This window comes from Thermobia domestica, chromosome 3 (genome assembly GCF_964235325.1).
Source record: "Thermobia domestica chromosome 3, izTheDome1.hap1.1, whole genome shotgun sequence".
NCBI classification, from domain to species: Eukaryota; Metazoa; Arthropoda; class Insecta; order Zygentoma; family Lepismatidae; genus Thermobia; species Thermobia domestica.
Window position 1 is genome coordinate 64754513 of NC_137456.1, and position 24350 is coordinate 64778862.

Genomic DNA, 24350 nt, shown 5'->3' on the forward strand with positions numbered 1-24350 from the left:
CTAGTAGCACATGTTCGTCAGAGTTATCAAAGAAAGCTCCTGGACGAATTGTACAATCTTCTTGGGTAATAACATAACATAATAACTGAACCGCTTACTGCGAAAGCAAATATGTCCAACATTTACACATTTCCTTTCTTGTGACGATAATAGTTTGTAATAGCTCAACGGATCGTTTAGCACCGAAATGACATTTTTCTGCTCAATAACAATGGGCTTCGCGACGCCTTCAATTTTCATGTTATGGTGGAAATATTGTAAAGATAGTTTTCTTCAGTTTTTGCCTCTCCTGCAAACATTACAAAATATGGAGATGTTTGCTTTCTGCATAAGCGGTTCAACTATATCTTTACGTAAATACCCTTGCACTTGAAGAAACGTGGAGTTGGCTGGTTTAGTAATACGTAGTTCGAGTCTACGGTCCTATGTGCTTTGAGATTAAGTTAAAACCATCGTATGAAAGATCCTGACACTTACGAAAAATCGTTGAATTGGTCTAATTTCTTTCAGAAGACATGAAACAAGTTTTCCACTCACCCGTACGTGTTAAGGGATATTTCTCTCATCCTAAAAATCTCCTTTCATGCATGATAACGTATAAAAGCATCGACTTAGGATATTAGGATGAAGACATTTCAAGAAGTACTGACAACAGAGAAGAAGAGGCTTACGGGAGTTCACTGTTTCGGAAATCAACTTTACATCAGTTGATTATTACGACATTATAACGACGGACTAGGTTGAAAACAATTCAAGACTGCTATAAAGACCCATTTTAACATTACTTCATTTGCATATCATACTCAAGCCATTGATAGAATCGTACGTGTAGTAACGGAGGCTTCGAAAGCAGTTTCTGGACCCGAGAGAAGAGAAAACCGGACAAAACTGGCCTCCCGTCGACATATGCCAGTATTTGAAACGCAACATGATTATGTCATGTGAAACAAATAAGTTTGCTAACAGAAGAATGAATAGCAGTGGGTTAGAGTAGGTGGGAGAAACTCAAGTGCAGTCACCTTCTCGTCGTGATTTTTGGATGATTTCTGAGTATTACAGGGTGAATCCGAAATCAGTTAAGAGCTGCAAGAATGATCTGAATAAGAATCAGTAAACAATTTTGTTTTATGAATTTAGAGATGTATGGAGAAATGATATGCCATCAATAATAATAATAATAATAATAATAATAATAATAATAATAATAATAATAAAGGCTGCTTAAAACGACGTACGACAAAACTCAAAATTATATTTTTACACATTATATTTGAGACTTCATCACTTCGCAACGTAAAAATGAGTGAGAAAAGGTAGAATTTTTTAACGTTAAAAACATTAAAACTTACGAGTCTTACCACGGAAAGTAGTTCTCCCTGTATTAATATACATTAGAAACGCAAATAATGGGAAAAAATGCCTTCTGTGAGGTGCTTGTTGCCTGTGTTCGGCCGCTGAAAACTTTGACCTTCTTAAGACAGGGAAAGAATTTGACCAAAAAATCTGCAATTTTGCATGCAAGCTACTCAACTCAATGACAACTTTTTCCCAACTTACTCAAACGAAATTCGAAAAATTTTATTTTCGACCCACCCTCATGAATAATAAATAATATACTTATATGTTTGTCACCAGGGGTGCCTATCCCCCCCAAAGCTGATGGCGCACTCTCCCCCAAAACTAATAATCTCTTCCTTCCTCAAAACTCAAGTCCTCTAAAAACAATTGCCCAGTGTAGCAGTAGTTTTTATAGTACTAGTAATTGTTATTTTTGTTGTTGTTTTTATTTCCTGTAGTAGTATTATAGAATGCTTGTAGTAGTAGTAGGGGCAGTAGTAATTATAAAAATGGCATTACTTTTATTAGTAGTCTTGGTAGTATATAATACTAAATATGTTCTATAAGGATATTGAAGGGTATAAACACTTCTACACACTGTGTATGGCACAGGTATTCTTTTTTTACAATTAGTAGTATTATTTTTTTCTTTACAAAATATTGATATAATTCCCTTGTACATGAAAAGTAAGACGCAAGTTACAAGTTATTGAGTTTGATACCAAAAGAAAATGTTATCCTCGAAATTAGCCTACAAAAAGAAGTGATATCCAACAAAAAACATTCCTGTAAAAGAGCCAAGTACGAGTGGCCTTAAAAAGAATTGAAATCACAAAAATACGCGCCAAGTTCTGGTGGACAACAGTTACAAACACTCACTGGCTCACTTCAAATTTAGATGTGAAACTTGGCTGTTGTCTGTATGGTTACCACTAGCTCACAATTATGTCAAACTACTTCATAATTTTCAACAGACAACATAGGCAAGTTTTAAATCTAAATTTGAAAGTGATTTCTTGAGTGTTTGTAACTGTTGTTCACCAGAACTTGGCGCCATCCTTTCATATAGCAACTTGCGCAGTTCTAAGCTAGGGGTAGGGGGATTCATTCTCGAGATTAGAAAAAAAAAATCGCATCGTGTTCCAATGTTATTCTGACGACAGCAAAGTTACATATTCGACATTAGAGTAAAATTCTTCCCCAATTTTTTTTCTCGATGGCACAACTTGCGCCATTCATCCCTCCTGTGGGCGGCCCTTCTCTCTTAAAACGAACCAACCTTTCCTTTCATACGGCTACTTGCGCGGTACTTCATTCATCGAGTATCGAAGCAGGGGGTACGGGGGTTCACCCCGGAAAATTTTTGAAAATTAGCTTCTCAAAATCGTGTTTTAATGCTATTCCGACAGTAAAATTGCTAGTTCGGAAGTAGAGTAAAATCCCCCCCCATTTTTTTTCAATGGCGCAGCTTGCGCCATACATCCCCCCTGTGGGCGGCCCTGTTTGTCACAACAACGAAACATCATAAATTACTTGCACTGGCGACCAGGTGATAAGCTTTGAAAACTGTAGGTAATTCTGGAAGTTAACAACAGAAAGGTTTACTAATTACGGTAAAAAAAAGATGTTAACAATGGAAAAAGAAAAAAAATAAGGAAATTAAAATGTTAATTACCTAATTCTAGCCAAACAACTTCTTGCTATTTTGACATTTTCAAATGTTAAAATCCCGTGTCATATTCATATTCGCATGCATAATCAAACTCTGAAATTTCCTGAACAAGATTAGAAAAAATAATGATCCTAGAAAATTTGCCACCTCGAGAAACTTACCGCCCCAAGCCATGTTCCATGTTGGCCTGTACGTAAATATGGCCCTGATAATAGTAGTAATAGTATATGTTGCGCTGATAGCCACATACAAGATAACATGTTTTGAAGATAATTAGGATAAAAGAATTATATTATTTTCCTAGAGAAAAGCAATGGAACATTACCACGAGATTAGAGAAATTCTTGCAACATATACTATTACTTAACATCAGATGTGGAGATGGTTAAACATTTTCAGCTTGATCTATTTAATTTCCTAACGAAGATATTGGACGAACGGGTTCTCCTGTTCTTTCGCCAGAGACGCCCATGCAATAGTAAGTGCAGAAGTTACAATAGGACAACGATACAGAGTCTTTAATTCTGCACTGATCTCCAGCAATTAATGGATAATGAAGATAACCTATTGTCAAAGATAACTTTTAGTCATGAGGCGACATTCCACGAAAAAGGGAAAGTGAATAAGCTCAAGACTAGGATAAGAGGAAGTGTAAGTTTCTTACGCCACACTGGAAAATGAACATGACTCTAGTAAAAGTAATGCGTATCGTGATATCAGAACTGAAAGTTTATTGTCCGTTTATTTTCGATGATGAGATACTGACTGGGTGAAGTTAGTTGGATATGTCACTGACTAGGTGCTGTCACAACTGGTTGATGAGATAGACTAGATTCTTCAACAAGATTTGAAACCACCCACTGGCATTCCGGTGTCCGTAAATTTCTCAATGATAACTTTCCGAACAGATGGATTAGTCGAACTAGATCAAATGACAAAGCGTTCCTCAAGTGGCCGCAGGGGTCACCGGACATTACTCTTTGTAACTTTTTTCTTTGGGGTTACGTCAAAGACGAGTATGTAACATAAAAATTATACCACTGAGTGAATCAGAAGTGAATGTCAATTTGTCTTTTGAACTAGATGTAACGAAGGAATGATTGCTTGAAGAAGAGGATAATACTATTTCGTAAATGAAAGAACTAGGACATCCAGATATAGTAATAAAAAAAGTAGGATTATGAAATTACGTATCAGAAGAAGGCGGTGACTGGAAGGTGTGTTAAGAAAACCAGAATTATTAGTGAAGTTGAAGAAGAGTAAACATGCATACCAGGATAAGCAGATTTTCAAGCAGACAATCGATACAAAAGGAGAAAACCGAATAGAAGGGAGAAAAGGAAGAAAATGTTCGAGAAAGAACTGAAGAACCGAATAGAAAGATTCAAAGAAAGAATAAGTTTTACGAAGAAAGAAGGGAAACTGATAGAAGAGCGTAGGAAGATGAAAACAAGACATCTTAACAAACGAGAAGAAACGAAGAGAATGAAAAGTATCTTATCCATGTGCAGAGGAGAAGGAAAATCTGAAAGAGTGTTTAAGTAAATTAGGATCTCGAAAAAAAGAACGGAGAAAAGTAAAACAGAAGAAAGCACATGGAAAGAGAACAATGTTCGAAAGGAAAAGAAAAAGATACCACTGCAAGAGAAGAAGAATAAAATTAGAAACAAATACCTACAGAGGCTAGAGAAAAAGAGAAGGAAACGAAATGAGATAGAAGAAATAAAATGTCGGATTTAAGTACGGTAAGAAGATTAATGAAAAGGGGTACGGACAAAATCTTGCGGTCGAAACATCGCCTCCCAAAATCTCGCCGAACCGAAACCTCGCCGCCCAATACCTCGCGGGCCAAAATCTCGTCTGTTGTAGAATGTTGATATTTCTTAGGTTTGTATTATATATATATATATATATATATATATATATATATATATATATATATATATATATATATATATATATATATATATATATATATATATATATATATATATATAGATATGTTGGTACATTGTTTCGTAAATTTATTTAGCAATTGTTACAATTTTATTCAAATTATTTTTTTTCACTATCAAATTATATATATATGTATTGTAACAACAAAGCAATTTTTGCCTAATTATTTACATTAAAATTTAACAATGAAATATTGTTAAAACCGACGGCCTCATTCAAATTTGTAACATTCAAAGTTAATTAAAATTAGAAATTAGACAACAATAAGATCCCACTTTGCATTAAGTCCGCTGGCAAAACTACAAAATATTACATTCCTTGAACAGTGCACAATTTACATTTTACAGATTATTAAAATATAATTATTCACTAATACCCGTTATTGTGATAAGCCTCACAACAGCATCTTCAAACCTTCGCCGAGATTACAAACAAAAGATCTCCTCCAGTCCCTTACCAGAGGGTAGCGTTCCCAAAACTGATGCAACGTTCCCTCTTTGTACTGCCATGCTGATGCGTTGCAGTAGAAACGAGGTTGCTCTAGCATCTCCTGACGATAAACGAATGCGATGACCAACTTCTTTTATAAAGTTAAGGCCTTCGGGACCCCATGAACCACCCGATTCGACAGCTATAGCGACAAAATGATATTTGTCGAGTAAATTGCTATATTTCCTGCGCTTTTCTGTTTCCCGGCGAGCAGCCACGTTGCCAGCTTGTACTGAGGAAGAATGTATATTTGAAGGGGCGAAGGTGTCGGAACAAGTAAAATCCCATAGAAGTGCTTTTCCTTTCTTCCACGGTATTAGAGTCATACCATCTGGCCTCTTGCCGTCTGCACGACTGCATCCCAACGGTTCACATATAGAAGGAACTCCTTCTGAAATTAGTGCCCTCATGATAATGTCGTTGACGCTGGAGTGGCGTGAATGTCTGCCCGCACTATTGGCACAGGAGAGTCCATGAAGGCCCTTCTTGTCTACGACACTTCTACAGGCAGGACATCTGTGTTGCTCGCAAACATCTGCTCCCAAACGCAGTGCACTGGCAATTCGAAAACTGTCATTGGGAAGATGTAATCCTAAAGAAGGTGACGGGATAGCATGGAGCCAAGCGCCTGCTTCTGGAGATGATGTAGCTAGAAGTCTGGCCTTATCTTCTGGGTTATCGGATGACTGAAGCAGAGTTGAAAAGTGATGATTTATAAGAGGATCGTCCCAAGAGGATTGTAGTCCTCTCTTATCAAGGTCAGGGGGATCTGATCCCACTATAGATGACCACTTAGCAATGCTATCGTTGACATCCGAATCCGATACTAGGCTAAGATCTTGTTGGAGAATGGTCTCGATCAATGGCTTAGCGCCATAGAATGAAGACAGAAAGGATGAAATAGCCAGATCCATGGCGCGACGAATGCCGAGACCTCCGTGGTTAACAGGAAGGGACGCCTGCAGCCAAGAGTTATTGTTGAGTGAACAATTCAGGATAGATTCTAGACCCGTTTTCAAGGTGTTGTCATAGCATTCCAGTAGATCAGCATCCCGCCAAGAAGGAGCACAGCGAAGAAAGTATAGCAGCCTTGGCATGGACAATGAGGCACGTAGTAGGTAAAAGGCAGAGTGAGCTGAAATCAAGGAAAGACGTGTAAAGAAGAATTCTAATTTAGAAATTTTGTCTTTTAATATTGTTCGTCTTGCCTCATTAGATAATGCTGCTCCTAATAAGCTGGCGTCATCTGTCGAAATTCTTTGAATCCCAGGCGCGGCTTCGTCAAACAGCTTGAAGAGATTATTAGACTGCTCATTGGAAACTCCGAGAAAGCTGACCTCACATTTGGAGAAATTCATTTGCAATCCGATCTCCTTAGCCCGTCTACGGATCATTTCTAATGTCTCTAGTACTGTATCCTTGTCTCCAGCTATAGTCCCGTCATCCAAATACCATATGTTCAGTTCTGTATTGATACTATTAACGATGGATTGTAAAGTTAGTGCGAACAAACCAGGGCCAAGAGGGTCGCCTTGTTGTACGCCACGCTGAGAGAGGATTATTTCATCTCCTAAGTATAAGTTGCTCGGTTGCGAGTAGCACTGATGTACGTATCGATAAATTGATGGAAAATTGTTTTTTACCTGTAAGAGCATAGAATCACGATTCAGCTCGTTGAATGCGTTTCTAAAGTCTATCTTCAGAAACACTTTCTCCTGACGGTGTGGAAAAGAGTAGTACATACGAGCAGCGTGGACTGCTGCTTCTGCTCCATGTGAGACGCAAACTCCCAGTTGGTGTGGGGATAGAAAAAGTGTTAGAGGTTCTCTAATTCTATGGCAAATTATTTTGGCTGACAATCTCCTCCACACATTGCCTACTGCGATGGGACGAATGCCGCCACTTTTCTTCCTCAAAGCTATTAGTGATGCTCCAAAGAAAATAGGTCTAATTTCCATGGGCACATCACCCGAAATAATCAAGTGGAGAAAATCACAGATGGCGTTAGTCAGGTGTTCTTTAGCTTTGCAGTCTTGGGAGAGTAGGAGGTCCTTTAATATTGAAGGACGGAGACTGTCCATACCTCCTGATGACCCGGAAGGAAATGATTTAAGTGCCTTCGTAAACTCGTCAGCTGATACTCTAGGCACTGGGCTCATAGAGATCGGGAGGTTCAAAAGGGTGGCTGTGAGCCGGGTGTTTCTCTTTTAATGCTTCTAATACAGATCCATTCGGAGAAGCTATAGTATCTTCTGAGATGAGAAGCCGTACTGCGTTGCGGACATCACCATCTACTAATTTGTTCTCGACATTCTTAATGTTAAAAGTGGAATTTACTGGTCGTCGAGCTTTGAAGGATTTTTTACTGTGGTTAGGAAGGGCTTCGCAACGAGAATCAGACCAACATCGCACTCTTTGTTTAACCCATGATGTTAAATTATTCACTTTGTCAGCTTTTGATGGCACGCACAGTGTAACGTAAGGAAAAAAGAAGAGATCCATCCAAGCTTCTGAGTCATTTGTACGTACAATCTGTTGCAATACCTCACACAGAGAGTCTGCCACTGTAGCTCTAGCCCCTCGAGGTACCCTGCGCAACATTGGAATAGAAGACTTTAATCTTGCTAGAAGCTTATTGCATTTGGAGATCAAAATTTTTCCTGGGTGATCGACGTTGTCAGTGGATGGTTGCGACTTCCGTGCAAGCGAGCATGATTTGGTTTTATTGATATCATAATGGCACCTGCTATTATGAATTGCTAGGCCTTTTAAACTAACACATAATTTGTTGCAAAGCTTACAGGTAGTCTCGTTAGGCTTGTTTGAAAAATCAATGCTCATGTTTAATGTGGTATCATTTTGGGTTTGATTTCTTTGGTTGAATTTTGATCCTGATGCGTTGCTTACATGCGAGAAATCTGCATTAATGGCCCTGCAGTCTTTATTGATATCATCACTAATACCAGTGAAAGGATTACTGGTATCATTAGAAGAGTCACGATCATCCTCCATAGTTAAGATAAGTTGGTACACATATCTTTAAATATTGCGAAGCGCATAACATCGGCTTACCCGACCAGGTTTTTGCTGTATGAGGTCAGTATTTTTGCTGTAGAATGTACAATTGGAACAACACCAACAAATTAATTTTTCTAGCTAGTATTGGGTTGGTACATGAATTGAAATCAACCCATTTCTAATAAATTTATATTTAATGCAATTACTTTTGATACAGTCTTGAGTTCGATTTATGATAAAATTAGACAGAGTACACATAATTTAGACTAGTGTTGCCCAGGAGGCGAGACGAGAAAGAATCTATTTATGTAATAAGAGACGATAGAAAGGTCGTCTAATAGAAAGAGATATGGTTTCGAGATAAAAACACTTTGACACACTTTTCGAGACGAGACTGCCCTAAATTGTATCTCGTGGGCAACACTAATTTAGACACAGACATGTTTGAAAACTCTCAAAGCATTCATTCTCCTGTTTTTCAATTTTAATATATGAATCTAGGTTTAAAGTCATATATTTACGCAATAAGTAGGAATTGAAAATTACACATTCTGCTTGTCTATTAAATCCACATATGTACTCAAAATTTAAATGCTTAAAATTACAAATTGATATTATGTATTTCATGTTGGTCCTCAAATGTGAAATTATGGGAATTTTTTGTCATGCATTTATAAAATAAACATAGTTTTGTAGTTTAAAATTTCCTCCCATATATAATGATAATTATCTTGAGGTAATAATATTAATGTACGTCAACTATTTGGATCGAAATACAGACGCTGAACAACATGTATACACGTAGCTCAAAAAATAATAAACATGTTAAGTTTTGGGGGACTAAAGTCTATACTTGTAACAACTTCACTTTATTTTGTTTATAAGATTACTTATTTATACTGTTTATAAGATTACTGTTTATAAGATATATAAGATTCATTTTATAAGATTTAGTACAGGCAATTTACCTTGTTCAAAATGATCAAATTAACTTAATTTATCAAATAAACTAGAGACATCAGATTTTAGATAATTACCCAAAACTAGATTGTCATGGTTATTCTGACAATGACTAAGATGCTCACACAGAAGTACGATTTTTGATGGAAGTAAAAATTAACAATTTAAGTCGAATATTAGCAATGTGTTTAACAATTCATAACCAGCTTGTACTCACCAGGATTGATCGAAGAGGATGATGAGATCGAACTTTCCTCTGTCACTCGAATACTCTCTCGAGTTCACTACTCCTTGAGTCCACCTACCTTCTCTTCCTAGTTTCTTGGTGACGACATTCTCTTTCCCTTACCTTTACATTACTAGAATTTCCTCATGACTCGAAGTAGGAAGTGTTTGTTATTGAGTTCACACATTGCTACATAAGTTATATTTTATATTAAAACGAATGTTTTTATCTGGATATAGTTTTAAGTTACTACGAGACTTCCTTGATCGTTCTAAAATATGAACGACCTAACAGTATCAGACTGGGAATTGAATTTTATTTCCATTTAAAATATGAAAAATTTACAAAGTAGTTAGTTAATAAATATATCGTTAGTTAATAAAATATGTTTTACCCTTATCAAACAATTTGTATCATATTACAATATTTTTTTGTCCATCTTCCAACACACACAATTTCTTTCAAAACTTTTATGTTTAGGACCTCGCAGTTTGTAATACTGGAATGTTGATGTTCAAATACTGATAAGATTTGACATATAGAGTGAGTGTCTGAGAAGTTCTCATACCTTTAGATTTGAGTATCACAGAGGTGCTGCTGATACCCGTGCTTATATGTGATTACTAGATTTCGGATCAATATGCACTAAAACAGCAAAATATGGATGCAAATATGCGCTAAAAATCACGAAAACATGCATTGAAAATATGCGAATATGCACTTAATAGGGTAAATATACACCAATCAATAGCTAAGTTAAATGAGAAATTTTATTGCATCTTTAGGAGAGGAAAGTTGTATTACTTAAATTATATATTCTTCGTGTATAGCTATAGTGCATTTATGTTACAATACACAGGTATGTAGTTTTCGGTATTCTCTGGCAAAAACGTTCTACGTTCCGCAGTCAAAATATTTCTGTACATGGAAACTATTCCTTCCGTGTCACAGGTTGTTAAGGAACAGTATTTCAAAGAAGCAATGTTACTAGCCGATAAATCTGAAAATTTCGTGATTCATTGTTCACAGGAACATTTTATTTACATCAAACAAGAATTTTATAGCAGGATTTTTTTTGCGACTATTGACTGTGGTTTTTGAGCAAATGCTTGTCCGACTCGTCCTGGTAGAGTCTATTTCATTATTGACTCAAACAGCTAAAATGCACGAGAAATTTCTAATCCCTGCTCTTCTAACCTCCCTGATCTTTGGAAATTAACTGAAATGAGCATTATAAGCGCACGTTTGCTTTTAATGTTTTCAGCTCCGCAAGCTTCTACAGCTTCTTGAATACATTTGGCTTCTTCGGGGTTCAAACAACTAAGTATTTGACATTAAAACACATCTATCTATATCTTGTAATTTACAAATACCATATACAAATAAAAAAGATTAGAATGAGCCAAGTATCTATAAATAAAGAATAAATATACCGATAGAAGTAAGTAAATATTTCTGTTATAAGCATACAGTAAAATTGTCCAGCGGAACTGATCATGACTTGCAAAAATTTCCGTTAAAGGTTTTCTGGTTAAGAAAGATAGATCCAAGTTTTTAAAAAATAAATAATGTCCATATACACAATGGACATGGATAAAATCCTGTACACACCGTATTCAATTACAGTATTTATTTCTGCTACGAATTAATACACATAAAACTCACAGTGAACAAAAAAGTAAAAGTTTTCCAAGGTAAAGTCGAAAAATAGATGCACTCGCCAGTGGCGTCCCGTGACATAATTTTTCGGTAGTTCACAGTCGTTAGAAAATTCTATTCTAGAATTCTTGCAGCATTCTAAATAAGAAAAACTATAAAAAATCAATGAAGGTAACCATATATGTATTTACACATAATGAAAAGTACCAATTTATAAACACATGCTCCATTTCATTCGTATATGAAATTACTTCTCATGTTTTTCTGGGTAATCAACTTGTCAGTAACTCTTCTGATGTTTAGTTTTTTTTCAATTTTTTCTCTGTTGATACTATAAGTAATGCTCTGAAACTATTTTGCACTCCGGTAAATGCTTTCATATTCTTTAATATGGTAACACAACTTTCAGTTTCTGAAGTCAACTTCGATTTTCACGAATTTTGTTGTATGCCATTCTCTTTCTACAGACTTACCATCAATTTCACAATATACTAAATGTAATCTCCATTAGTATCAAGACTGCAAACGACTGCTATCTCGTATATTTGAAGAGCTCATTCGTGGCTAAGCGATTAGCGTACGTGCCTTTGACGTGAGAGACCCCGGATCGATTCCCAGAGGGAGATCATGTGGTTCGGATTTCAGTAGGTTTCGTCTCATATAGCCTCGCTGCTGAAAGGGACGTTAAACTCAAAATCAACTCAACTCGTATATTTGAATTGCTATGTATACTCTTTAGTGAACTGTTAACAGTATACACGAAACGTGCAATGTGTCAAGTTTTTATGATAGTTGCAGAAGCACCTTTAATTAGGAACGCTAGTTCACGTACTTTTGCATTGTTATCTCAAGACACTTCATTAATGTTCCTCCCACACCAAAGAAAAAAAAAAAAAAAAAACCTTTCCGGTTACAGCTGGTCGTACGTTAATGCAAATCTCAATACTCGTCTTTTTCTATTTTGCATGTGTTAAAGATGAATGTTGAAAAACTCAGTTCTAAAATTTCCTTGAGGTTCCCACAATACAGAAGGTAAGATTTTACCATTGTAGCAATATTACCGAGTAGGGTCTACAGCATGTTTTGATAAGCTATTAGCTTTTCTTACAAACATTTAATTTATTTAGGTACAAAAAACCGTAGCCTAGAGAAAAATCAGAGATTATACATATTTAAAAAGTCTTGAAAATAAATTAAAATTTAATTTTATTCTGCATTAACTTAAAAATCACTAGGGAAGGGTTTTAACCCTTTTAAATTATGATTGTACTACACCTGTGCCATGGCGTCGACCTTCGGAATTTGCTTTATAAATCTCTAGTAAAGCTTTTTAGACCGGATTTTTTGCATTCATTGACATATGGAAGCATCATAGAACATATTGTATGGGCATTTTGCAGCCTTGCGTGCTCTGTCTGGAGGCTGTGACGTCACAAACATGGACGATGGGTTTAAAAAAGGGTATATTTGAGAAGTTTTTTTTTTTTTTTAAATCCCTGACACATTACTATTTACCCTAGAATCATGGTTTGTACCTCGTTGGTTTCGTTATGAGACAGGGTTTCGAAATGTACCACTCAAATTTCCCTATCGTGTACCAGAAGCGGGAAAATCTCGTCCAAAATGGAAAAAGGGGATTTTTTAAAAATTCCCCTTTCTTCATTTTTATCTTCACAGGTACACGATAGCGAAATTTGAGTAGTACCATTTGAAAGGCTGCCTTACGCTAAAAAAAAAAAAAAAAAAAAATGAGATATGACTCATGTCGCTATAGTCAACAGACGTGTGTCAAAAAATCTCGATTTCTTTATTTTTTCATTTTTTACACATTTTTAGTCAATTACTTCAGTAAAGTATCTACAGTATTATCACTATTTATTCCAAAATCATGATACGTACCTCGTTTTCTTTGGCATGAACCAGTCTTTCAAACGGAACCACTCGCATGTCTCTAGCATGTACCATAGTGGAGAAAATTGGCAAAAATGGGAAATTTTTGTTAAAAATCCCTTTTCCCCGATTTTGGGCCCCTCAGGCCGGCCCCTGTGTCAACCCACAGAGCCCCAAAAATCTCGAACATACTACATACTATGTGTAATAACTGTACGAAGTTTCAATGTTATATCTTGAAAAATGAGGGAGGGAAAATATTGCCCCATGTGCAAACAGTACCAGCTTTCCCCACTTGAAATCACTTCTTGTATCCAATTATGTGTCAATCCTAGAATATTTTCTTGTTGCGTAATATTGTTCGCTTCGAACAGCAGTACTTTACAATATATAATATTAATACTTTAACTGGAGTAAACTGATTTCAGCGAGACATGGAACACTAATGGGAAGAAGGTAAAATTATCGAATACATAACAGAAGACTTAACAGGAAAATTGTTTCGAGGGACCGAAATGCATATTAACCCTTAAGTACTATGGACGATAAGAATCACGTAACTACTATGGAACGGTCTGTCAGACCGCATTGTTGTTGCACATTTTCTGAATAGTGGTTTGATTGCATATTTTTAAAAATGATATCCTACATATCTTAGTTGCTTATAGAAAAATAAAACATAGTAATTTCACGATGTAAAGAAAGCTTTATACTTTAAAATAATGAGAAAGAGAACATGGTGAAAACTTGCAACAATGCTTTCATTGTTATTCTAAAATTATAATTGTTGAAATATTCAATTTTTCCCCCCGTTTTTATGTAATCAAAATAACACTAATTTAAAATGCATTGTTCTTATAGATGCATTAATAATAAAAAATACAGTAAAAACGGAGAAAAAGACATCTAATTTAAAAAGACATTTAGCTTTTCTAAACTTACAGGAAAGTACTGTTATAGATGTACTCTTACATTTTTTGTAGTGAAAAGGTAATGAATAAAACTTATTTTTAGTTCTTATATGATAAAGAAAGTAAAGAAAATGCGTTTCGCAGGGAAAGAAAGTACCGGACTAACTTTTCTGACAGCATGCACTTTCTTCAGGTAGGCACTTATATCTTTTTTATTCTGCACTGCAAGGAAATCGTTACAACACACCGCTGACACGAATGAATATCTTTGATTTCCGCTTACAACTCAGTTGACAGAAGACTATGTTTTTCTTTTCAACTCCTTGTGCGCGATGGTGGGAAACTCACTTTCAAGCTGTAGTATGCGCTCAGCTCACGTGGCAGATGTCCGATGAACAATCTACGTTCTATGTGAGGCCTAACAATTCCTTTTGCCAACATTTTCATGAAAGCAAGTTTTGTCATCACTGCGGACTTAGCGTGGAATTGATGCAAGACAAACGCATTAACACCACACGCAACATCCACCAGCATAAAGAAAATTGTCAATGGCCATCGTCTTGTTCGACGAAATGATATGTAAACTATACATTTATTGTCTAGAGTATCGACTCCACCTTTAGTCATGTTACAAGATATGATTATTTCAGGTTTTCCAGTCTCTGGGTCATCATTTGATGTGTGGTGCAAGACGTGCCACACGGTAGGACACAAAACTGCTAATAATCAGTAGATAACGAAATACAACTGATCAGCAAAATACTCACGTAACTACTATAGTACGTCTGTGAGACCGCTCGACCCCTCCAGAGCAGCACACAGGGTATCAATTACAACACGAACTTCAGAATACGTAACCATTTGCTAGACAGGAAGGTAGACGAAAAGATCCACTTGTAGTAGTGAGACTGTCGAAAATATAATGATATGAAAAGTCATAGCGGTCTGAGAGACGGTCCATAGTACTTACGGGTTAAACCAACACAAGCTTGGATTTAAATACTCTGATAAACTCGCTTAAAAGAAAACTCTGGAACTTGTGTCCTTATCTCAGAAGGTAACTGCTGGGACAAGTTTTAGATTTTGTAGAGCAAATATTTTGATTAAAAAAGAGGAGTTTATTTTCAAGAAGGTTGTTTATTTTCTCCCGAAATATAATACTTTCCAAAGGTTTCTTTGGGATGAACTCTGTTGGAGTATGCAGAAAAAGACACATCTATATTGTTTCATAGTTGTATAAACTTACCAGACTTGAAACGACTATGAAAATATAAGGTCAGAAAACAGGGCGCTACGGAAGTTTGAGGTTCTGCTGTCGAACAAAATGTCTATATTCAAAACCTGTCTCTTCTAAAAAAAAAAAAAAAAAAAAAAAAAAAAAAAAAAAAAAAAAGCTAACTTATTTTGAATATATTACTTACTTGTTTAGCACACACTTTACAAAATATATTTTCTCCTTGACTTGTTAACGTTTCATCGATTTCAATCCATAGTCTCAGAAGATAACTTCTACAAGATTTTCTTTTGGTATTCTTATACTGCTACAGAACCCAGTGAGGCCAATTCCTTCAGAGCCGTTTTCCCTTCACAAGCTTCAGAATTTCCCTTTTCCAGACAAAATTTCCCTTCATCCAAAACGTTCAAGTACTGTATTTAGTAAACGTATTTTTAATCGTTTTCGCTTCCACCCCCTCAACGCAATCTTATAATCACATACAAGCAGATACCTGACAGCCTTCGTTTAAGTTTACGCAGAATTTGAACTTGATTTGTTGTTTAGGTATCTAAGGCGTCACTATAGAGGAGGGGAAAGGATATGGAAAGGTGTAGGCCAGGACCTATGTTAAAGGTGCAATCTCTGCATTTGCCTGGTGTGATTGAGGAAAAACCCTATAAATACCTCGATCAGGACGGACAACCTAAATAAACCATAAAAATATAAAATAAATATTACGTAACTAATTTTTATTATAGATATTATGATAGATTTTAATATGAATGTAACCTAAGGTACAAAGAAATTATTAAGTATATATTTGGTATGTACTTACTTAAGAACAGAACTCCCATATTTACTGAAACGAATACGAACAGTTACAAAGAAATCTCTAGCTGCTACTGTCTTTGGCTGTACACGAGGAATGTTCGTAAGCACAATACAAAGTTTAGAGATGCGGAATTCTTAAGAATTTATAATTCTGTGCACACAGTCACCAGGAAATCTGTAAATTTACACAAACACACATACACTAATGACCCAGTATTCGCCCATATATACATATTTACATTCACGACACGCAGATTTTCTTCTCTTACACTGATTAATCCCCTTCAGAATCAATTTTTTGGTTGGGAAAAACATCTTTTGATTGGGAAAACCAAACTGTTATAATAGTTGGAGTAATAATTTAATTGAGGAATATTTAATCTTATTGCATTGCATTTAATTCAACAATCGGAAGATTAATTTTGATAAAAGATTTTAAATAAGCATTGTTGTAATGTTTAGAATTTAACTGAATATGTTGATCGATGTGTAATGTTGATAAATATTAACGAATGCAAAGCAAGATAACTTGTGAGAATTTATGTGAAATATGTGCAACGGATTGTGTTTGGAACAAATAGGATGTTGAATTTATACTGAATTTTAATGAGATTAATTAGATACGTAAATACATTCAATCTATAAATGATTGAAGAGAGGTTCAAATTTCCCTGCAATATTGAGATATTACAAGCAATTTCCCTTTTCCCTTTTCTCTAAAATTTACTCAAAATTTCCCTGCGCCAAGGGAAATTTTCCTTCAATTGGCATCACTGACAGGACCACACAATTTCAAATCCAGACACACACAACAGTAGAAAATTTAACTTCCGAGATTAGTGACGTAGAAATTTTGTTGTAGATGGTTTGACACCGTTATTTATATCTTCCAAACAGGTGACAGTCATGCAGCATTGCAGGGTGGGTGAATCATACACCTCTTTCTTATTCTCCCTTTAATGACCTTAGAAGATAGTCTAAACTGACAACAATGAACCATTTCAAGGTCTTGAGTATTTTTATATTAGGAACTTGAAATTCCATTTATGCAGAAAATTGTTGATTGTTAAAAATTATCAGTCTGATCATTTCTTTAAATATGCATTTATATGCAGTAATGACTAAGGCCCGGATTTTTATGTAGTACAAAGTACCGAAATATGTACATAAATATGTAACAAAAATCAATGAAATATGTAAGAAATATGTTAAAAATATGAAAATATGTAAAAATATTTTTTCGTGTTTATTTTGTGTCTGTGCTATTTTCTTAGCTAATAAATATACTGTAACATCTTTCTGTAATAACTTCCTACAGATACGTACAAATTTTCAAGAGAAACAAGTGAAAATATGTATCAAGAAAGTAAAAAATCACATTATTGAACATAAAAAATATTGATTTTTTCTAGCTTCTCGCTAACATTTGCAATCCACCCGAAATTACTTGCAATGTGCGCTAGTGAACATTGAACAACAGGATTTTTGAACGCACTTTGAAAATCACGTACTGCTGCACTGGACTCTGCAGAAAATGTGGTGACAACTGACTTTACAGCATCAAAATTTTCATTGTAGAAGTTAACAGCCTGTATCCAGGTGCCCCACCGTGTCAGTACAGGCTGCGGTGGTAGGGACATATTTGGTAGCATATTGTTGTAGCATTGCACACGACCAGGGGCTTTCACAAAAACTTTCTTAGTAGAAGACACAAGCTCATTGACTTCAGGGAAGTTGATCCGCACTTCCTCTGCTACACGATGTAATCCATGGACCAAACAGCACATATGAATAAGGTTTGGGTAGAATACTTTAAGCGCATCGGCAGCTCTTAACATGTACGCCGCAGCATCAGAACACATCAGAAGCACTTTTTCTGCAGGAACACTTTCTGGCCACAACACTCTCAGTCCATCATTTACGAAACGTGCAACTGTGGAATGGTTTGTTTTGTCCAAAACTTTTGAACAGATCAGAAATGGTCGCGATGGAGAATCAGGATCAAGCTTTCCTACTACCAGATTGGCAACGAAACGTCCTAATACGTCTGTAGTTTCATCCACCGCAAACCATATATGCGAATCACCAATTTCAGCTCGAATGTGTTTGATAGTATCTTCATAGCACACATGCAAATAATTCTTGCGGATAGTAGATTCGTCAGGAATGTGTCTCTTGCAATATTTTTCCAAAAAGGACGCGAACTGTGGGACTTGCAATTTATACCACGGTATGTCTGCTGCTATGAACGCATTGGCAAGGTCTTTGTAAAATTCACTGCTGTTTTCAGATGCTGGTTTTGTTTGGGTTAAAAGGTTTTGCTTTGTGGCACGCTGTAACACCTTGTTTTTCATGTGAAGAGCTGTTTTCGTGTTCTGGTCCAATTGCGACTTCATTGAATAGCCCACTTTCTTATCGAATACTTGACCAAATACAATTTTACCGTCTGTGGTATAAGCGTCATCCATAGCTATCCACGATTCCAATTTTGACGCTAAAGAGGAAGCCATATTGAAAACAAGAAACAAACTGACTCGGTCACAACCTGCACACTAACAAACCGGTCGCGAAACTGAATCTTTTTTCCCTTTGTTTGAAGGAAGAAGTGGTGAAGTAGCCATCGAGTCATACAAAAGCGATTTTTTATTCGATTTAAGAAACAAGTGATAAAGCCTAGCCGCTCCAATCACCTCCCTCTCACCGCCACCCCCACCCGTAGAGGTTGCACATACAAGAAAAAAAGTGAGAGAGCCAGTCAACTGTGTGCGTTTTAGTTTGTTTTGTCGGCACACATCCGAGTGGCGTCTGCTTGCAAAGGCGATAAGCACAAAAATCCTTATATTGTTTTCTTTCTTTATATATAAAAAACATATTTTTTTCATGATTGGAAGCGATAACTGACGACGTTTCTTTGCATATTGTAGGGTGTATGATTTGTTTTAACCCAGCTTTCCCGCAATGCAAATCAGTTGAACAAAGTGAGAGAAAAAAATACAGATAAATAAAGTATTTTTTGAGTTATTGTTCCATATATAGGCCTATTTTTATTTGCGTATTATTTAAAGAAAATTAGCGAAAAGGAGCAAGGAAACTGAATTTATGTAAAAATATGTACAGTAGACGGAAAATATGTAACAGACTTCAAAATATGTAAAAATATGTAACGTGATTTTGGTTTATATGGCTCTTTACTTCGTAATTTGCGAACATTTCATATTTTCACCAGCGTACATACAAAGGAAAAAATATGTAAAAACATAAAAATCCGGGCCTTAGTAATGACGTAAACATGCACTAACCTCCATAATATGCACATATATGTACTATAAAACTCTACTATTTTACCCCAAAATAGCTGAAACGAATTTCTTCTTAAGAAGCATATCAATATCACATCAGGAAAAAAAAATGCAAATATGCAAAAATCCGAAGTCTAGTGATTACTTAACTAAGTACATAAGCTAAAATTACACTGACATTGCTCTTCGAGATATTCAAATCTAGAGGTTACGGGGTCCTCTGGAATACTTTGAAGTTTGTCAACTATTCAAAATTCTTAGTACACTCGACATTTTGACGACTAATGATAATTCTATTTCTCGTATACTAAGTTTATATGGGAAATAACTTTGTATGATTTCAATGTAATGTAGTATTTTATGTCATTATTATGAAACATTTACTTTTCGAAATTGACAAACATTTCTTATTACTTTAAATGATCCAGGACAATTCAGTCAATTATACTTTCTGGTTTTAGGAGATTTTGTTTTTGTAGAAGAACGTCACAATAATAAAGTGCTGCGTAATTCATAAATATTTTTCACCCTTCTTGTTTTTGATTTATATTGTATGGTGTAACAGAGATATGTGAACAGAGATGTCTGAACATGTTATCCATTAAAGTTTGTTTTCTCAGATTTTAATTACACAACAGTAAATTATACCATTATATGAAGTAAAAATATTATAAAAACTGAAAAAAATGGTTCTATCTGGAACCAGAAGTTCCACCAATATATCGTATTCTTATTTTTAGATAATGATTTTATTAGAAATTCAATTAAGAAAGGCAGTAAGGAATGATACTATGATAAAAAAAATCGTAATCTTTAGTATGTTATCAATTAGCATTACAGAGTAGACTTCAAAATAATCAATTTGAGTTCTCTCAATGGAAATCAGATCCGAGACTCTTTGCACAAATAGCTTATGCTCAAGCCAGTGTTTTGAAAGCCATAACGTGTTATATAGTTATCAATTAGTTTAACAGAGTAGACCTCGAATAAGGTAGATTTTATGTTACTTATTAGGCATATAGAACTGGTGGGGATAGTTTTGGAATTGGGGGGCCAAAATCAGGTAAAAGAAACCCACCCTGTTTACAGGAGAAATGAGATAATGTCACGTAAGGATAACTACTAAGTACTGACATAACCTAACGTACCTAACCTAAACTAAACTAATCTAATCTAACATAATGAGTCTAAACCTTCAAAATCACAGTACATCTAGGAAGAAAGTAAGGATTTTAAACAAAGAAATCTGGCTCCCAAATCCAAAAATCCTAACCTAACTTAACCTAAACTAACTTAAACTGATCTAACCTAACCTAAACCATCAGAAATACAGAAAATATAGCTAGAAAGCACGAAATTTAAGCTAAATATTATGACCCTTCAAATCCAAAAATATGACGAACTGGGTTTACAAGTCACTAATTCTCAACTTAATAAATTTGGAGCAGATTAAAAGTCGAACTTACGAATAATTATGACATGACTGAGCAGGAAAGACCACTGGAATTTGTTTCTTTGATATGTGACACCAGGATAATACATTTTTGATAGATACGAGGGCTACGGTGTTAGCTATCAGTAGCAATGCAGAGTTTGTACAAAGTAAACCTTTGGAACTCTATGAAGGTGTGTTAAGAAATGTGGATAGGCCTCTCATTAAAATTAAGGGTCAGTTATTTGTAAAGTGCAAATCAGAATGAAACTTACACACTACTACTTGTATGTAGTGTTGTGTAAACGAGATTCGAAACTGGTTCTTTCGTTTGACAAAATTCCTTTGCAATGGAGTATGTTGTGCGGTGTGATACCGTTTTTATTTTGTACAATGTAGTTTCTAAATCGTCAACTTACGATGTTGTAAGTATGAGATATAAGCAAACATACATTTGCTCAGAAATTGGTTTAATTTTATGTAACGCAACAATAACTTTAAAAAAAAAAAAAAAAAAAAAAAATATGCATGCATTGGTCTCAGTTACTGGAAATCGTTTCTGGAAACTGAGAAAGGAGACTGAGGAACCAATAAAACTGGATACAATAGGTACTATCACTCTTTTTACAATGTCAAAAAGTAAAGAACTAATCACAAGGAAATAATATATTTGTTTCAACGTTTCCTTTAACGTACTACTCTTCTCCTTCAGTTATCTTTCAGGTTCGAACTGTAGTTACTGGTAAATTGTTTGGTATAAGAGATTCAGCCATACATATGTTCAAAGGAAACAGTAAGATATCCTGATAATGAGTCGATTTCTTCGAGATATATAGAATATGTGAACAATAAGGTTTTCATGTAAACCAAAAGTTTCCATTGATAAATATAAGATGGATATTAACATACGTGGTATCCATGTTAATGCATGTGTATCCAATTGTCACTTATTGCTTAAGTTCTCGTATGCACATTAGTATTTACGAGCTATCAGTTGGCTTTTAAGGTATTACTATTATTTACATTGTTTTACTGTAACTAATACTATCTTTCTTCTAGATTTTCCAGCAGATATGGACGTCGTATCAGGGAAGGAGTGTTGCAGAGCACGGTAAGTATAATACATTCCTGTAACCTATTTCTTCTATTTTCACTTTTATATTTATCTTATTTTAACTTCCTTTTAAATTCTTTTAGTAGTAAGCATAGCAATAGTAATTATCAATATTACACTGATACTTAATTAGCATAATTATGTATTCTACTTTCTATATATTATCGTACTCGTAGTATATTACTATCTAACAATGGTATTCATAATAACCCTTCTTTGTTACAGATGTAATCTACTTCCACGTTTCCATAACTTCTTCAAGTAAATATATACTATATATTTTAATATAGGTAACATGTATATATTGTGATTCCGTTGCACGCGTTATAATGAGAGATGGCATTTGAGTTGGCAACATTATTTTATAAGTACTTGTGTTGAAATTTAACTACTTGGAGTTTAGTATTTTGAGTTCGATAAATTTTAGCTTATATAATCACGGTTAGATGTAAGGTGGCAGGATGTACAAAAGAAAAAAATATCAGTTGAATCTGCCTTTTACCTTAAAAATTCATAATTTGATTATACAGGGTGGGACACAAATAAAAGTGGTATGGAGAACAGATTTTCAGAGCACAGAGAAATACAGCAAAGGAAAGAAAGTGGTTCGCTAACCTGCTTAAAGCAGATGTTGAAAATGACATCATCCATCTCTTGGCACAATTGGGTCCTGGTCAGCAAATTGCAGAAGGCGGATCGAAGCTGGGATGCTGGAATTGCTGCAATCTCATCAGAAATGTTCTGCTGCAGTTCTTGAAGACTATCGGGGTTGTTGCGGTTCACCTTAAACTTGAGGTTTCCCCACAAAAAGTAATCGCACAAGGACAGATCAGATGACCGGGGTGGCCAGTTAGTGGCCGGGGTGTCAGACTGACCTCTGCTGACAAATCTGTCAGGAGTGAAGATTATGTAAATGTGATCCATGAAATATTCGTCCATATGATCGGCGTTATATGCTGGTCTCTTGCGACAGGCATCGGATTGATTTGGTAGGACTTTAGAGCATTTTCTGGTTAACTACATCCACAATTTCAGGTGTTCGGACACATTTCAGAATATTCTTGCCTTGTTCGAAACAGGTCCTGTCTGACGTCATTTTCTGACAAATCGTTGCATAGCAGTTTTTACTGGCACTTCGACACCATGGAATTCATGAGTAAAACAACTAACTACACTCTTTCCACGAATTTGTTTTTACGTAACTTTCCGCAACGAATACCCTCTGCTTTACTGTGAGTACCACCTTCACCTGTGCACTGCTCAGCTTACACTGACACAGCTCGCACTAAGATATGAACCGGTGGTGTGCGTACATGTGGTGTGGTTTCATACATACATTCATCACGTGCAATCGTATCCACTCGTCCGGACCACTTTTATTTGCCCCACCCTATACATTGTAGTTCCTAAAAAAACATAACGCAATTTCAGTTTTAGTGATTACCTTAAGAGGATACTTGATCTTGCAGACTAACAAAGTTTCTTATTCTTTTCTATTACTTTCTTTATTAGTACAGATTAACATAGTTTAGACATATTTTTCTTAAACTTCATCTTCTATTTAAATGATTCGACGTATATATTCATTTTTCAACTTTTTAATTATATTTTAAATTCTTTTTCCTCTTTTTAGAGCGTTAATTGCAGGTAATTCCATAGTTCTTGTCTTGTCTTCTACACCCTTATTGGTGTTTTCTGAACGATCACTTTGCACCCACCAAGTTTTGTGCAACAAATGTATGATAAGGCATGATGTTTAGTTGATTACACCTGTGAAAATAAGGGGATTTTTTTAAATTAAATTAACATGTAATTGTGTTGATTTTTTTATATGTTAATGCCAGATTTTATTAAGTATTGAACCATTGCTTTTATTGCTTTCCAGTTGTTAGTACCAAGAATAAATTTATAGGAAAATGGGGAATGTCCCAAAGTCGAAATCAGTTGATGAAGTAATGTTGATCTGATGTCTCTATATAGATCGCACTCGAATAATATATGATTCAATGTTCCAATGCCCTTGTCACACCAACAATGGTATGTGTTCTTTTTCTTGATTTGGTATAATTTTGTTGGTATTAAGGCCGTGTTGAACAATATGCGATAATATATTATGACTTCACGTCTCGACCATGTAGATAATTTCTGTACTCGACTTGAGTTGTTATGATCCTTAATTTCCCAATATAATTTACCAGGAAGACAGGCACGTAGCCAGGATTTCGTAATAGGGGGGGTCCGAGACATGAAATACTGTGGTTATCACACCAGAGTTCCATTATTCTAAACTATTTTACTGGTAATATATATTGGTTCGTTTAGTCAGGATTTCGTGATGG